The 18,305-nt window shown below is 48.3% G+C and overlaps 1 pseudogene across 1 annotated transcript in view; it reads right to left on the bottom strand.

Annotated features, from left to right (window-relative positions):
- The window catches only part of LOC306927573 (contactin-associated protein-like 4), a 233,051-nt pseudogene that overhangs the window by 169,547 nt on the left and 45,199 nt on the right, over positions 1-18,305 (bottom strand). The window contains exon 3 of the transcript in view: positions 15,348-15,458. The product of the transcript in view is annotated as a contactin-associated protein-like 4 (transcript). The remainder of the gene's footprint in view (positions 1-15,347; positions 15,459-18,305) is intronic.

Raw genomic sequence — 18,305 nt, 5'->3', positions numbered from 1 at the left:
GTTTTACTTAAGTAACATTATCATTAGGCTGAAATACCAGTAAATGGTGCATTTATATAGCGCCTTTATCCAAGGCGCTATACATAGATTGTGCATTACATTCACCCATTCACACACACATTCATACACCGATTGCGGCGGAAGCCATGCAAGGCACCAACCAGCACATCGGGAGCAATTTGGGGTTCAGTGTCTTGCCCAAGGACACTTCGACATGTAGACAGGAGGAGCCGGGATTCGAACCGCCGACCCATGGATCATTGGACGACCTGCTCTACCTCTTGAGCCACAGTCGCCCCTGTACGCTGTTACAAGTAAAATATCGGAATCCAAGATGTACTTGAAGTGCCAAACGTTCAGAAAGTCCCGCATTTCAAGTTTTCAAAATGCAAAATGATATTTTGAAAACGGTATAGATCTACAAGCTCACAATGTGTTGCATCGTGACACATTGTGAGCTTGTAAATGGCGGAAATATATAGGGTTGAAGTGGTTAAATATATAGGGTTGAAGTGGTTAAATATATAGGGTTGAAGTGGTTAAATATATAGGGTTGAAGTGGTTAAATATATAGGGTTGAAGTGGTTAAATATATAGGGTTGAAGTGGTTAAATATATATGGTTGAAGTGGTTAAATATATAGGGTTGAAGTGGTTAAATATATAGGGTTGAAGTGGTTAAATATATATGGTTGAAGTGGTTAAATATATAGGGTTGAAGTGGTTAAATATATAGGGTTGAAGTGGTTAAATATATAGGGTTGAAGTGGTTAAATATATATGGTTGAAGTGGTTAAATATATAGGGTTGAAGTGGTTAAATATATAGGGTTGAAGTGGTTAAATATATAGGGTTGAAGTGGTTAAATATATATGGTTGAAGTGGTTAAATATACAGTTTTGGAATGATAATCAAAATCCACAAAGTACCTAGTAGTAACTAAAGTTTTCAAATGAATGTATAGTGGAATAAAAGTGCAACATTTGGATCCGAGATGTAGTAGAAGTAAAAATGTTGGAGATTGGAAATTAATACTCAAGCACAAGTACAAATACCTGAACATTTGTGACCAGATTTGACTGAGAGACTGCCATCGCGCAAATTCCAGCTTTTCACCAGAGGAGAATTATTTTCCCCTGCTTTCATAATATGAAAGCAGGGGAAAATAATTCTAAAATAATATTATGACATGAAAAAAACGAAAATTAAAAAAAAAATCCAATGGCAGTCTCTCATTTGTGACCGGGTCTGGCAAATAGGCCCTCATCTCGACCGAGTAATTTTTCAGTTTTTTACAGATTATTAAAGTACAGAATGTAAGCTTTCATTGAAATTGGAAAATATTTGAAGGAGATATGACGATTTTAAAATGATTGTGCCGTTTTACCCAAAACTGAGAAAATCCACTTTGAATGTTCACAACATTTCAACACCTAGAGCTGGCTAGCCTACTTTGATTTATAAATGTATACATTTAATTTGCCCAAATCAATAATATGTTGGAATGAAAACCTTCTTCAACATTCAAGCTGTGTTAATATGAAAAAAAAACGAAAATCACAACAACAACAAAAATCAAGTTTATTTTAGATTTTCTGCCTTTTCATTATAGGCGAGATGAGGACCATTTTGCTAGACCTGGTCACATTTTTACTTAAGTACAGTACAGTAAATGTACTTGTTTACTTTCCTCCACTGGTGAAGTAGCACAGAGTGAGAGAGAGACAGAGAGAGAGAGAGAGAGAGAGAGAGAGAGAGAGAGAGACAGAGAGAGACAGTGAGAGAGAGACAGAGAGAGACAGAGAGAGAGAGAGAGAGAGAGAGAGAGACAGAGAGAGAAACACTGAAGTGACACAGTGACAGGCAGACACTCATCATCTTCAGCAGATCAGATCACAGGTGTGTGAGAAAAGGTTTTAACGCGTCTACGGTCTATCCGTCCGTCCGTCCGTCCACCATGTCAGACATAATTGAAATAAAAGTGAGTTGACGTGTGATGGTCACAGGGAATGGGTTCTGCCATGGCTGTCACTTTGGTTTACATCAACCACGTCTGTCTGTCTGTCTGTCTGTCTGTCTGTCTGTCTGTCTGTCTGTCTGCCTGCCTGCCTGCCTGCCGTTAGTTGGCCTCCAAAAGCATAAAAGGACGAGGTCTGAGGCCGATTCTTAAAATCACTTTTAATTATGGCATTTGATTTTCCTGGCCTGGCCTGGTTTTAGTGATTAAATATCACTTAAACCGTATATACTGCATTGATCGGGATGTCCCGGGGGTTCTACACTTGGTCCCCAATTACCTTTACCTTTACCAAAAGGGGTTCCCGCCCAAAATGGGTTAAAGCACCTATGCAGAAGCTACACAGAATGACACAAAAACCTTCGGTCAATACCGGATTAGCGGGCGGCTCTCACACAGTTCATTCAAACTAGCAGCTTCGGGCCAATTAAAGTGCATATAAGTCCACTTTCCACTGTAATCTTTCAGAAAGCAATTACAGAGGTGACGCGTCACTTTCCGAGCCCGTTTCTGTGTCTTTGGGGTGACCTGCCGAATAAAAAGAAACCATTTAAAAAGGTCGAAGTTGGCTATTAACATTTGGCTCGCAGATGGACCGAAGCTGTCTCTCTCTCCCGGGCACAATGTTTTGAACTAATGACTACAAGAGAGACAGGGAAATTAACAGCAAGATAAAGAGAGGGAGGGAGACATGAGATGAAAGGACGGCAGATTGGAGAAAAAAAAAGAATAAAGGGAGAGAGAGAGAGAGAGAGAAAAGGGGGAACAGAAACAAGAGGGACTGATGGAGAGGGAATGTGTGGAATAGAACAGGAATAACATAGAGAAACAAGAGGGACTGATGCAGAGGGAATGTGTGGAATAGAACAGGAATAACATAGAGAAACAAGAGGGACTGATGCAGAGGTAATGTGTGGAATAGAACAAGAATAACATAGAGAAACAAGAGGGACTGATGGAGAGGGAATGTGTGGAATAGAACAGGAATAACATAGAGAAACAAGAGGGACTGATGCAGAGGGAATGTGTGGAATAGAACAGGAATAACATAGAGAAACAAGAGGGACTGATGCAGAGGTAATGTGTGGAATAGAACAAGAATAACATAGAGAAACAAGAGGGACTGATGGAGAGGGAATGTGTGGAATAGAACAGGAATAACATAGAGAAACAAGAGGGACTGATGCAGAGGTAATGTGTGGAATAGAACAAGAATAACATAGAGAAACAAGAGGGACTGATGGAGAGGGAATGTGTGGAATAGAACAGGAATAACATAGAGAAACAAGAGCGACTGATGCAGAGGGAATGTGTGGACAAATATATGTCCCCATAAAGTCCCCTTCCCCTGACAGTCTAGTCGCCCTTAAGGCATGCCTCCTGGACATAAATAGTTGGATGTCCCAAAATATTCTCCAGCTCAACGCAAATAAAACCGAAATAGTTCTCTTTGGCCCGCCAAGCGACACCGACATTCTAAAAAACAGCCTAGCAGACATGGCTATGAACATCACACCGGTAGCCAAAAACCTTGGGGGTTTCATTGACTCAGGTCTTAGCTTTGACATCCAAATAAAAAAAACTTGTGCAAGCGTGCTTCTTCCAATTAAGAAGCATAGCTAAAATCAAGCCATTTTTAACAGTTCCCGACCTAGAAAAAGTTATCCATGCATTCATCACATCACGCCAGGGCTGGACTGGGACAAAAATGATGGACCGGTCATTTTCGCGTGAATTTGGCCCAGACCGGACCACCACAACCAGCAGGCAGATAGCAGAAACTCTACCGCCCACTCCGTCGAGGCACACACAAACAAACAAGCCCTAATACCACCACTTTTACAGAACAACATAAATGATACAAACCAACAGACAAGGGGCCAAGGGTTTATTTGTCACTCACTGATACAGGTACAGTGAAATTATCATGATGGCACTGGCAGAATGGCAGCACGCCCGGACCTTTCCTGGCCTTTTTGTAATCATGGCGGCCCCCTACGGTCGCGGCCCACCGGGAATATGCCCGGTACGTCCTGTGGCCAGTCCAGCCCTGCATCACGCTTAGACTATTGTAATGCACTGTACACAGGCCTGACCCATTAATCAATTTCCCTCTTACAACTTGTCCAAAATGCTGCCGCCAGACTCCTGACAAACACCAGGAGACGGGACCACATCACTCCGGTCCTGGCTACACTTCACTGGCTTCCTGTTGCTTTTAGAATCGACTTTAAAATCCTTTTATTAACATTTAAGGTACAAATGGGCCAGGCACCCCAATATCTTGCTGATCTCCTACACCCCTATAACCCTCCCCGCACCCTTAGGTCTTCAGACGGGGCTCTCCTAAAGGTTCCCGAGAAATTCCATCGTGTAAACAAGGGAGAACGAGCCTTCTCCATCCGTGCCCCTAAAATGTGGAATACCCTTCCCAAATCCATCCGACAAGCAGATACCATTGCATCTTTTAAATCTCTTCTCAAAACTTATTTGTTCAGAAAAGCATCCCCCCCCCCCTGCCCCGTTAAATGTTTTTTCACTGAACTTTGTCGGTATTACATTGTTGTTTTTTTTATTTTATTTTTATATATTGCATCTTTAAATATGCTTTCTACTGTTGGCCAGCTGACTGTAAGTTGTTGATTTGCTATGTTGCATCTATCTAATTTTGTTTGATTTTCCTGATTTTATTGATTGTGTTGTACAGCACTTTGTGACTCCGTCCAGAAAAGTGCTATATAAATAAAGTTATTATTATTATTATAATAGAACAGGAATAACATAGAGCAACAAGAGGGACTGATGCAGAGGGAATGTGTGGAATAGAACAGGAATAACATAGAGAAACAAGAGGGACTGATGCAGAGGGAATGTGTGCAATAGAACAGGAATAACATAGAGAAACAAGAGGGACTGATGGAGAGGGAATGTGTGGAATAGAACAGGAATAACATAGAGAAACAAGAAGACTGATGCAGAGGGAATGTGTGGAATAGAACAGGAATAACATAGAGAAACAAGAGGGACTGATGCAGAGGGAATGTGTGGAATAGAACTGGAATAACATAGAGAAACAAGAGGGACTGATGCAGAGGGAATGTGTGGAATAGAACAGGAATAACATAGAGAAACAAGAGGGACTGATGCAGAGGGAATGTGTGGAATAGAACAGGAATAACATAGAGAAACAAGAGGGACTGATGCAGAGGGATCTACAAGCTCGTAGTGCATGCGGCACTTTGAAAAATCATAAATATGTGGCGCAAATCTTTCAGAGCAAACGTTTTTAACTCAAATCTTTGCTTCTGGGGGGGGGGGGGGTCCCTGGAACAACATATTTTCAGTTGGGGGTCGGCGGCCAAATACATATATTTTTTGGGGTCCTTGACATGAAATAGTTTGAGAACCACTGACATAAACATGAGGTTTTTCAGAAAACTGGCAGGATTTAGAAGACATTTTGTAGAATGGTCCTCAGGTCTAGATGGGTTCAGTAAACAGCTGGGAGTGTGTTGTCCACCAGGTTCATATCCTTTGACCTGAGATCAGATTCTATAAATATCTTCTACATCCTGACAGTTTTCTGAAAAAGCTATGTTTCTATGTCAGTCGTTCTTCGATTTTTTAAAAATAGCAGACCTACAAGCTCGTAGCGCGCCACTCGGTGGCGCGCTATGAGCTTGTAGATCTGCTATTTTTCAATAGCTAAAGCAACCTAATGCGAACACCAAAAGGGGTTCCCGCCCAAAATGGGTTAACCCATTTAGACCTGAGGACGCATCCGTGTCACCTTATAGCTTTTAACCACTTTGACCATTATTTTAAAAATAAATAGCAGATATACAAGCTTGTAGACCGTGAAAATGTGTGCAAATCTTTGAATACATATTCTTTCACAGCAAACGTTTTTAACTTTATTCTGGTTGGGGGGGGGGGGGGGGGGGGGTCCCTGGAACAAATCATTTTGAGACGGCCGGGGGGGTCGGTGGCCAAATAATATATATTTGTGGGGCTCCTTGACATGAAAATGTTTGAGAACCACAACCACTGACATAGAAACAGGATTTAGAAGACTTTTCCCTTTCTTTTCTAAATCGACCTCAGGTCTTAATAGGTTAATGTAGCCGGAGAGGCAATCTCGTTAGAAAACGCTATTTAAATCTGCCAGTTAGAATTAGAGTGCGTGTCGGCGTGGCGGGGGATCACAGTGGAGAGGTGGTGCCACGCCTGCCGTTCTCCATTAGACTAGGGGATCACAGAGGAGAGGTGGTGCCACGCCTGCCGTTCTCCATTAGACTAGGGGATCACAGTGGAGAGGTGGTGCCACGCCTGCCGTTCTCCATTAGACTAGGGGATCACAGTGGAGAGGTGGTGCCACGCCTGCCGTTCTCCATTAGACTAGGGGATCACAGTGGAGAGGTGGTGCCACGCCTGCCGTTCTCCATTAGACTAGGGGATCACAGTGGAGAGGTGGTGCCACGCCTGCCGTTCTCCATTAGACTAGGGGATCACAGTGGAGAGGTGGTGCCACGCCTGCCGTTCTCCATTAGACTAGGGGATCACAGAGGAGAGGTGGTGCCACGCCTGCCGTTCTCCATTAGACTAGGGGATCACAGTGGAGAGGTGGTGCCACGCCTGCCGTTCTCCATTAGACTAGGGGATCACAGAGGAGAGGTGGTGCCACGCCTGCCGTTCTCCATTAGACTAGGGGATCACAGAGGAGAGGTGGTGCCACGCCTGCCGTTCTCCATTAGACTAGGGGATCACAGTGGAGAGGTGGTGCCACGCCTGCCGTTCTCCATTAGACTAGGGGATCACAGTGGAGAGGTGGTGCCACGCCTGCCGTTCTCCATTAGACTAGGGGATCACAGTGGAGAGGTGGTGCCACGCCTGCCGTTCTCCATTAGACTAGGGGATCACAGTGGAGAGGTGGTGCCACGCCTGCCGTTCTCCATTAGACTAGGGGATCACAGTGGAGAGGTGGTGCCACGCCTGCCGTTCTCCATTAGACTAGGGGATCACAGAGGAGAGGTGGTGCCACGCCTGCCGTTCTCCATTAGACTAGGGGATCACAGTGGAGAGGTGGTGCCACGCCTGCCGTTCTCCATTAGACTAGGGGATCACAGTGGAGAGGTGGTGCCACGCCTGCCGTTCTCCATTAGACTAGGGGATCACAGTGGAGAGGTGGTGCCACGCCTGCCGTTCTCCATTAGACTAGGGGATCACAGTGGAGAGGTGGTGCCACGCCTGCCGTTCTCCATTAGACTAGCGGATCACAGTGGAGAGGTGGTGCCACGCCTGCCGTTCTCCATTAGAACGGGGATCACAGTGGAGAGGTGGTGCCACGCCTGCCGTTCTCCATTAGACTAGGGGATCACAGTGGAGAGGTGGTGCCACGCCTGCCGTTCTCTATTAGACTAGGGGATCACAGTGGAGAGGTGGTGCCACGCCTGCCGTTCTCCATTAGACTAGGGGATCACAGTGGAGAGGTGGTGCCACGCCTGCCGTTCTCTATTAGACTAGGGGATCACAGTGGAGAGGTGGTGCCACGCCTGCCGTTCTCTATTAGACTAGGGGATCACAGTGGAGAGGTGGTGCCACGCCTGCCGTTCTCCATTAGACTAGGGGATCACAGTGGAGAGGTGGTGCCACGCCTGCCATTCTCCATTAGACTAGGGGATCACAGTGGAGAGGTGGTGCCACGCCTGCCGTTCTCCATTAGAACGGGGATCACAGTGGAGAGGTGGTGCCATGCCTGCCGTTCTCCATTAGACTAGGGGATCACAGAGGAGAGGTGGTGCCACGCCTGCCGTTCTCCATTAGACTAGGGGATCACAGTGGAGAGGTGGTGCCACGCCTGCCGTTCTCCATTAGACTAGGGGATCACAGTGGAGAGGTGGTGCCACGCCTGCCGTTCTCCATTAGACTAGGGGATCACAGAGGAGAGGTGGTGCCACGCCTGCCGTTCTCCATTAGACTAGGGGATCACAGTGGAGAGGTGGTGCCACGCCTGCCGTTCTCCATTAGACTAGGGGATCACAGAGGAGAGGTGGTGCCACGCCTGCCGTTCTCCATTAGACTAGGGGATCACAGAGGAGAGGTGGTGCCACGCCTGCCGTTCTCCATTAGACTAGGGGATCACAGTGGAGAGGTGGTGCCACGCCTGCCGTTCTCCATTAGACTAGGGGATCACAGTGGAGAGGTGGTGCCACGCCTGCCGTTCTCCATTAGACTAGGGGATCACAGTGGAGAGGTGGTGCCACGCCTGCCGTTCTCCATTAGACTAGGGGATCACAGTGGAGAGGTGGTGCCACGCCTGCCGTTCTCCATTAGACTAGGGGATCACAGTGGAGAGGTGGTGCCACGCCTGCCGTTCTCCATTAGACTAGGGGATCACAGAGGAGAGGTGGTGCCACGCCTGCCGTTCTCCATTAGACTAGGGGATCACAGTGGAGAGGTGGTGCCACGCCTGCCGTTCTCCATTAGACTAGGGGATCACAGTGGAGAGGTGGTGCCACGCCTGCCGTTCTCCATTAGACTAGGGGATCACAGTGGAGAGGTGGTGCCACGCCTGCCGTTCTCCATTAGACTAGGGGATCACAGTGGAGAGGTGGTGCCACGCCTGCCGTTCTCCATTAGACTAGCGGATCACAGTGGAGAGGTGGTGCCACGCCTGCCGTTCTCCATTAGAACGGGGATCACAGTGGAGAGGTGGTGCCACGCCTGCCGTTCTCCATTAGACTAGGGGATCACAGTGGAGAGGTGGTGCCACGCCTGCCGTTCTCTATTAGACTAGGGGATCACAGTGGAGAGGTGGTGCCACGCCTGCCGTTCTCCATTAGACTAGGGGATCACAGTGGAGAGGTGGTGCCACGCCTGCCGTTCTCTATTAGACTAGGGGATCACAGTGGAGAGGTGGTGCCACGCCTGCCGTTCTCTATTAGACTAGGGGATCACAGTGGAGAGGTGGTGCCACGCCTGCCGTTCTCCATTAGACTAGGGGATCACAGTGGAGAGGTGGTGCCACGCCTGCCATTCTCCATTAGACTAGGGGATCACAGTGGAGAGGTGGTGCCACGCCTGCCGTTCTCCATTAGAACGGGGATCACAGTGGAGAGGTGGTGCCATGCCTGCCGTTCTCCATTAGACTAGGGGATCACAGAGGAGAGGTGGTGCCACGCCTGCCGTTCTCCATTAGACTAGGGGATCACAGTGGAGAGGTGGTGCCACGCCTGCCGTTCTCCATTAGACTAGGGGATCACAGGGGAGAGGTGGTGCCACGCCTGCCGTTCTCCATTAGAACGGGGATCACAGTGGAGAGGTGGTGCCATGCCTGCCGTTCTCTATTAGACTAGGGGATCACAGTGGAGAGGTGGTGCCACGCCTGCCGTTCTCCATTAGAACGGGGATCACAGTGGAGAGGTGGTGCCACGCCTGCCGTTCTCCATTAGACTAGGGGATCACAGTGGAGAGGTGGTGCCACGCCTGCCGTTCTCCATTAGAACGGGGATCACAGTGGAGAGGTGGTGCCACGCCTGCCGTTCTCCATTAGACTAGGGGATCACAGAGGAGAGGTGGTGCCACGCCTGCCGTTCTCCATTAGACTAGGGGATCACAGAGGAGAGGTGGTGCCACGCCTGCCGTTCTCCATTAGACTAGGGGATCACAGAGGAGAGGTGGTGCCACGCCTGCCGTTCTCCATTAGACTAGGGGATCACAGTGGAGAGGTGGTGTCACGCCTATCGTTCTCCATTAGACTAGGGGATCACAGTGGAGAGGTGGTGCCACGCCTGCCGTTCTCCATTAGACTAGGGGATCACAGTGGAGAGGTGGTGCCACGCCTGCCGTTCTCCATTAGACTAGGGGATCACAGTGGAGAGGTGGTGCCACGCCTGCCGTTCTCCAATAGACTAGGGGATCACAGTGGAGAGGTGGTGCCACGCCTGCCGTTCTCCAATAGACTAGGGGATCACAGTGGAGAGGTGGTGCCACGCCTGCCGTTCTCCATTAGAACGGGGATCACAGTGGAGAGGTGGTGCCACGCCTGCCGTTCTCCATAAGACTAGGGGATCACAGTGGAGAGGTGGTGCCACGCCTGCCGTTCTCCATAAGACTAGGGGATCACAGTGGAGAGGTGGTGCCACGCCTGCCGTTCTCCATTAGACTAGGGGATCACAGTGGAGAGGTGGTGCCACGCCTGCCGTTCTCCATTAGACTAGGGGATCACAGTGGAGAGGTGGTGCCACGCCTGCCGTTCTCCATTAGACTAGGGGATCACAGAGGAGAGGTGGTGCCACGCCTGCCGTTCTCCATTAGACTAGGGGATCACAGAGGAGAGGTGGTGCCACGCCTGCCGTTCTCCATTAGAACGGGGATCACAGTGGAGAGGTGGTGCCACGCCTGCCGTTCTCCATTAGACTAGGGGATCACAGAGGAGAGGTGGTGCCACGCCTGCCGTTCTCCATTAGACTAGGGGATCACAGTGGAGAGGTGGTGCCACGCCTGCCGTTCTCCATTAGACTAGGGGATCACAGTGGAGAGGTGGTGCCACGCCTGCCGTTCTCCATTAGACTAGGGGATCACAGAGGAGAGGTGGTGCCACGCCTGCCGTTCTCCATTAGACTAGGGGATCACAGTGGAGAGGTGGTGCCACGCCTGCCGTTCTCCATTAGACTAGGGGATCACAGTGGAGAGGTGGTGCCACGCCTGCCGTTCTCCATTAGAACGAGGATCACAGTGGAGAGGTGGTGCCACGCCTGCCGTTCTCCATTAGACTAGGGGATCACAGAGGAGAGGTGGTGCCACGCCTGCCGTTCTCCATTAGACTAGGGGATCACAGTGGAGAGGTGGTGCCACGCCTGCCGTTCTCCATTAGACTAGGGGATCACAGTGGAGAGGTGGTGCCACGCCTGCCGTTCTCCATTAGACTAGGGGATCACAGTGGAGAGGTGGTGCCACGCCTGCCGTTCTCCATTAGACTAGGGGATCACAGTGGAGAGGTGGTGCCACGCCTGCCGTTCTCCATTAGACTAGGGGATCACAGTGGAGAGGTGGTGCCACGCCTGCCGTTCTCCATTAGACTAGGGGATCACAGTGGAGAGGTGGTGCCACGCCTGCCGTTCTCCATTAGACTAGGGGATCACAGTGGAGAGGTGGTGCCACGCCTGCCGTTCTCCATTAGACAAGGGGATCACAGTGGAGAGGTGGTGCCACGCCTGCCGTTCTCCATTAGACTAGGGGATCACAGTGGAGAGGTGGTGCCACGCCTGCCGTTCTCCATTAGACTAGGGGATCACAGAGGAGAGGTGGTGCCACGCCTGCCGTTCTCCATTAGACTAGGGGATCACAGTGGAGAGGTGGTGCCACGCCTGCCGTTCTCCATTAGACTAGGGGATCACAGTGGAGAGGTGGTGCCACGCCTGCCGTTCTCCATTAGACTAGGGGATCACAGAGGAGAGGTGGTGCCACGCCTGCCGTTCTCCATTAGACTAGGGGATCACAGTGGAGAGGTGGTGCCACGCCTGTCGTTCTCCATTAGACTAGGGGATCACAGTGGAGAGGTGGTGCCACGCCTGCCGTTCTCCATTAGACTAGGGGATCACAGTGGAGAGGTGGTGCCACGCCTGCCGTTCTCCATTAGACTAGGGGATCACAGTGGAGAGGTGGTGCCACGCCTGCCGTTCTCCATTAGACTAGGGGATCACAGTGGAGAGGTGGTGCCACGCCTGCCGTTCTCCATTAGACTAGGGGATCACAGAGGAGAGGTGGTGCCACGCCTGCCGTTCTCCATTAGACTAGGGGATCACAGTGGAGAGGTGGTGCCACGCCTGCCGTTCTCCATTAGACTAGGGGATCACAGAGGAGAGGTGGTGCCATGCCTGCCGTTCTCCATTAGACTAGGGGATCACAGAGGAGAGGTGGTGCCACGCCTGCCGTTCTCCATTAGACTAGGGGATCACAGTGGAGAGGTGGTGCCACGCCTGCCGTTCTCCATTAGACTAGGGGATCACAGTGGAGAGGTGGTGCCACGCCTGCCGTTCTCCATTAGACTAGGGGATCACAGAGGAGAGGTGGTGCCACGCCTGCCGTTCTCCATTAGACTAGGGGATCACAGAGGAGAGGTGGTGCCACGCCTGCCGTTCTCCATTAGACTAGGGGATCACAGTGGAGAGGTGGTGCCACGCCTGCCGTTCTCCATTAGACTAGGGGATCACAGTGGAGAGGTGGTGCCACGCCTGCCGTTCTCCATTAGACTAGGGGATCACAGTGGAGAGGTGGTGCCACGCCTGCCGTTCTCCAATAGACAAGGGGATCACAGTGGAGAGGTGGTGCCACGCCTGCCGTTCTCCATTAGACCATTTTGGCCTGACGTTGAAATGTAAAAAAAATGTCTTCTAAATCATGACAATTTTCTGAAAAACCTCATGTTTCTTTCTATATCAGTGGTTCTCAATATTTCATGTCAAGGACCCACCAAATATATATGTAATTGGCCGCCGACCCCCATCTGAAAATATGTTGTTCCAGGGACCTTCCAGAAGCAAAGATTTGAGTTAAAAACGTTCACTCTGAAAGAATATGTATTCATTTTCACGATTTTTTTCAGAAATAGCAGACCTACAAGTTCATAGCGCGGCACTCGGTGCCGCGCTATGAGCTTGTAGATCTGCTATTTTTCAATAGCTAAAGCATAACATAATGCTCTAAAACACCATAAGGGGTTCCCGCCCAGAATGGGTTAGACAACATTTCACCCGCTGCCAGTGTCTTCTTGTGTGACGGAACGGAAACACAACTTGTACAATCGTACAGCACAAAAGAATGAATGAAATAATTTACAAACGTTAAAACGTTAAACCATGATTATCGTTTCATTTACACCCATATTGGAACAAAGATTACAGTTTTTATCGAGTCAAATGCAGAGGTATTGCTGTCGGGCAGAAACAGCCACATTTTAACTTTTTCATAGATTATTACTTTTACCTATACTATACCTATATTTTAATATATATACCTATATTGCCAGCCCATATAGAGCCCCATTGTGAACCCGGACATGTTGAGTACACCAAGGTTTTATGCTAGAAATGTTGAGTATGGGTCCCCAGCATTTAGAAACTGCCGGATGCTAACTTGCATATGTTGAGCAATTTTCATAATTGGCATAATATGTGACCATTAGCAAAACTAGTTTTGCAAAAAAAACACTAATTGGGCTAAAAACGGCCATTGTCGTCGTTTTAAGCCCAATTAGCAAAACTAATGCTTGGAATGGATTCAGCATCATGGAAACCCCCTAGTTTGACATGTCACATGCTACATAAAGCATGATGACATTAGGTTCAGAGACAGACAGACAGACAGACAGACAGACAGACAGACAGACAGACAGACAGACAGACAGAGTGCATTAAACTGAAGAAGACGAGTGCGTCGCACCTTCAATTTATGGGCCTGTTCGGAACGAGCCCACGGCCTGACCTCCCTCTCCCTCCCAGTAGTTTCCATTTAGTTTTAGTCACATTTTAGTCACCTGGAATGTTTTAGTGTTAGTCTAGTTTTCATGTGGGGGTGCGCACGCTTTTCCGACACACCAAAGATCCGGGGACATGCGATGCAATGCGAAAATGCGATGGTCCGACATGCGCTGCTCCCGTGCTTGCGGTTATGGTTAGGTTAGGGATTGAGGTTTCAGATCAATAGTATGTCGGAACTAAAGCCTGTACCTTTTATGTGTTGATTAAATTGTCAATATATTTAGTCTTAGTTTTAGTCATCATGGCTTAGTTTTCAAAAGGTAGTCGACGAACATCATAGTATTAGTCGACGAAATCAACAGTGTGCGGCAAGTCGTGCGGTAAGTACTGGGAGCTGATGGTAGTTGTGGCGCTCCACCTCAGCAATCCATCTCCCAGGGGTCTAGTGCATTGTTACGGGGACAGACTCCATCTCCCAGGGGTCTATAGTGCATTGTAACGGAGACAGACTCCATCTCCCAGGGGTCTATAGTGCATTGTTACGGGGACAGACTCCATCTCCCAGGGGTCTATAGTGCATTGTTACGGGGACAGACTCCATCTCCCAGGGGTCTATAGTGCATTGTAACAGAGACAGACTCCATCTCCCAGGGGTCTAGTGCATTGTTACGGGGACAGACTCCATCTGCCAGGGGTCTATAGTGCATTGTAACGGAGACAGACTCCATCTCCCAGGGGTCTATAGTGCATTGTAACGGAGACAGACTCCATCTCCCAGGGGTCTAGTCTAGTGCATTGTAACAGGGACAGACTCCATCTCACAGGGGTCTATAGTGCATTGTTACGGGGACAGACTCCATCTCCCAGGGGTCTATAGTGCATTGTTACGGGGACAGACTCCAGCTCCCAGGGGTCTATAGTGCATTGTTACGGGGACAGACTCCATCTCACAGGGGTCTATAGTGCATTGTAACTGGGACAGGCTCCATCTCCCAGGGGTCTATAGTGCATTGTAACGGAGACAGACTCCATCTCCCAGGGGTCTAGTCTAGTGCATTGTAACAGGGACAGACTCCATCTCACAGGGGTCTAGTGCATTGTAACGGAGACAGACTCCATCTCCCAGGGGTCTATAGTGCATTGTAACGGAGACAGACTCCATATCCCAGGGGTCTAGTGCATTGCAACGGAGACAGACTCCATCTCCCAGGGGTCTATAGTGCATTGTAACGGAGACAGACTCCATCTCCCAGGGGTCTAGTGCATTGTTACGGGGACAGACTCCATCTCCCAGGGGTCTAGTGCATTGTTGTGGGGACAGACTCCATCTCCCAGGGGTCTATAGCGCATTGTAACGGAGACAGACTCCATCTCCCAGGGGTCTAGTGCATTGTTGTGGGGACAGACTCCATCTCCCAGGGGTCTATAGCGCATTGTAACGGAGACAGACTCCATCTCCCAGGGGTCTAGTGCATTGTTACGGGGACAGACTCCATCTCCCAGGGGTCTAGTGCATTGTTGTGGGGACAGACTCCATCTCCCAGGGGTCTATAGCGCATCGTAACGGAGACAGACTCCATCTCCCAGGGGTCTATAGTGCATTGTAACGGAGAAAGACTCCATCTCCCAGGGGTCTGGCGCATTGAAACTGAGACAGACTCCAGCGTGTTACCGGTTGATACCGACAATAAGCCACTCCCCCCAGACTCTACCACACCCGATCAGGTAGTTTTCTCACATTCAAGGTGCGTCATGGTCTCATGGAATGAGCTGCAGACATTGAGGCTGACGTTAACCACTTTAGTACCCTGGAGTCACTTTAAAACTCACACACACACAGCATGCCCTCACCTTCTCTCCTGTTGAGTTTAGCGAAGCCTGGCCCATGGCTGTTGGACAACTGGGAGGAGCTTCCGAAGGACGATGCCGGCAGATTGGACACCAGCGGGCTGTCGCACACCTCTGTCAACCAATCACAAAGCAGAACACATGGTTAAGGGGGTTTTGTTGCCTATCTCCGGTTTATTTTCGAAATCAGTGACAACGATACGACTTGGGAGTGATGAAGAGGAGTGATGAAGAGGAGTGATGAAGGGGAGTGATGAAGGGGAGTGATGAAGGGGAGTGATGAAGGGGAGTGATGAAGAGGAGTGATGAAGAGGAGTGATGAAGAGGAGTGATGAAGAGGAGTGATGAAGGGGAGGGATGAAGAGGAGAGATGAAGAGGAGTGATGAAGAGGAGTGATGAAGAGGAGTGATGAAGAGGAGTGATGAAGGGGAGGGATGAAGAGGAGAGATGAAGAGGAGTGATGAAGGGGAGTGATGAAGAGGAGTGATGAAGAGGAGTGATGAAGGGGAGTGATGAAGAGGAGTGATGAAGAGGAGTGACGAAGAGGAGTGATGAAGAGGAGTGATGAAGAGGCACCCAAAGGCTTCAGAAATCCCATAAGGAATAAATAGGTTTGTAGGACAGAGAGATACTATAGTTCCACTGCACTGGCTTTGTTCATCCAGAACATGTGCATGTTTCACCAACGCTATGACAGGTTTGAGGAATATTACATGTTTCACCAACGCTATGACAGGTTTGAGGAATATTACATGTTTCACCAACGCTATGACAGGTTTGAGGAATATTACATGTTTCACCAACGCTATGACAGGTTTGAGGAATATTACATGTTTCACCAACGCTATGACAGGTTTGAGGAATATTACATGTTTCACCAACGCTATGACAGGTTTGAGGAATATTACATGTTTCACCAACGCTATGACAGGTTTGAGGAATATTACATGTTTCACCAACGCTATGACAGGTTTGAGGAATATTACAAACTACAGATGAGTAGAAATATAACAAATGTGACACAAGACAGTCTGTGTAAAACCAACGCATCACTGCATGGCCCATATAGGTTCAAATCAACATGCAGTACATGGAGTAAAAAGCAAATACTGTACAATACATGACTATAAACAAATCAGGTCAAAGCTATAGTCATTCAATATGTCATGTTTATTCCTTGTTAAACATCTGTGTAATGACGATCTCCTGTATTAGCAGGGAGCTGTCAGTGGGCTGTGTAAGAGACTCCTTGAGGAGGTCTTAGATTAGAGGATCTGTATCTTGCCTTAGGCGTTGGAACCTCCTTTTGATATTGCTTGTAGTATATTACATTATTGATCTTCTACTGCTTCTTCTTCTTCTTCTGACTGACTCATGACTGACTGATTGACTGACTCTGCTCGCCATACTTTATAGGCTGACGTGACGCCATGGCCTGACGTCACGCTGTCGACCATTTCCGTGGCAACAATCTGCATTACTTAACTTACAAGAAGTCTATACACTAGAGAATGTAGAATAATTGTTATTTTGATCAACGTTTGCCTGTTATCTCTCTTAATGTTGCCAACGTGAAAATGTGGACATATTCTTTAGTTTTGGGTCTGGAAGGTTAAACCTCATCCAATGGTGGTTCTGGAAGGTCTGGAAGGTTAAACCTCATCCAATGGTGGTTATGAAAAGGGTTGAAAAGCACTAGCTGTCCTATTGGATGAATGAATGAGTCCTATATGAGTCCTATTGGATGAATGAATGAGTCCTATATGAGTCCTATTAGATGAATGAATGAGTCCTATATGAGTCCTATTGGATGACTGGATGAATGAATGAGTCCTATATGAGTCCTATTAGATGACTGGGCGTTGCTGCCCAATGTCCTATTGGATGAATGAATGAGTCCTATATGAGTCCTATTGGATGAATGAATGAGTCCTATATGAGTCCTATTGGATGAATGAATGAGTCCTATGAGTCCTATTGGATGAATGAATGAGTCCTATATGAGTCCTATTAGATGACTGGGCGTTGCTGCCCAATGTCCTATCGATTCAATGACAGTGAGAGTTTAATCACGCTCATTAATAAAACGAGCCATGCTACTGATTGAGTCGGTAAATGTCAGCGGACGACTTCCCACGCCTCATACACTTTGATAGTTATTGGGCGTTATAAAACAGGAGGGCAGGGTGGTCGTAAAAACAGGAGGGCAGGGTGGTCGTAAAAACAGGAGGGCAGGGTGGTCGTAAAAACGCATAATGAGAAATAATAATCCAAATGTACGTACTGTAAGTAACTAAAGTTGTCAGATAATTGCATGTGGAGTAAAAGTACAATATTTATTAAGTAGATAAGTTCTAGGTTTAAAGGTATATTCAGTGATTTCACTTTCACTTCACCACTTATTTCTTCTTATTTTTTGGATAATCTTCCCTACTAAAAAGTGTGCTGACCATATAAGGAGTTCCTCCCTGTCCCCAGTAAGCCCCTGGGGTAAAAAAAAAACCCTAGTTTCGGTTTGGGCTTTGGGTGGCAAAGCCTTCATCCAATCAGGATGAGAGGGGCCTTCCTCCAATCATGATCGAGTGGGGGCGGGCCTTGGTGCACATGCTGTTGGCCTGTTGCACTTCCCCCCCACTGTTACCGGGGCGGACTGGGTGGTTTTCCAAATCACCCAAATCACTGAATGCTCCTTTAAGACACAAAGGTATTGACATCACAATGTACGAAAAAATAAATGTACTCATTATGCCGAATGTATAACAATCTTTTGAAAATAGCAGCTCTGTAGAGCTGCTTTCTTTTTGAGTGGTGCAACTACTCCAACGAACAGCAATGTCCGTGTTCACCTACCTACCTATGTGTTCACCTAACTATGTCACTATGAGCACGAGTACCAATGACTACCAAAAGTGGCGCTGTTGTGCCAGAAACAGAGAGAGAGAGAGATGCACTGCTGCCTG

Source organism: Electrona antarctica (genome assembly GCF_951216825.1).
Source record: "Electrona antarctica genome assembly, chromosome: 1".
Classification (NCBI taxonomy): domain Eukaryota; kingdom Metazoa; phylum Chordata; class Actinopteri; order Myctophiformes; family Myctophidae; genus Electrona; species Electrona antarctica.
This window is presented reverse-complemented; position numbering and strand designations above follow the sequence as displayed.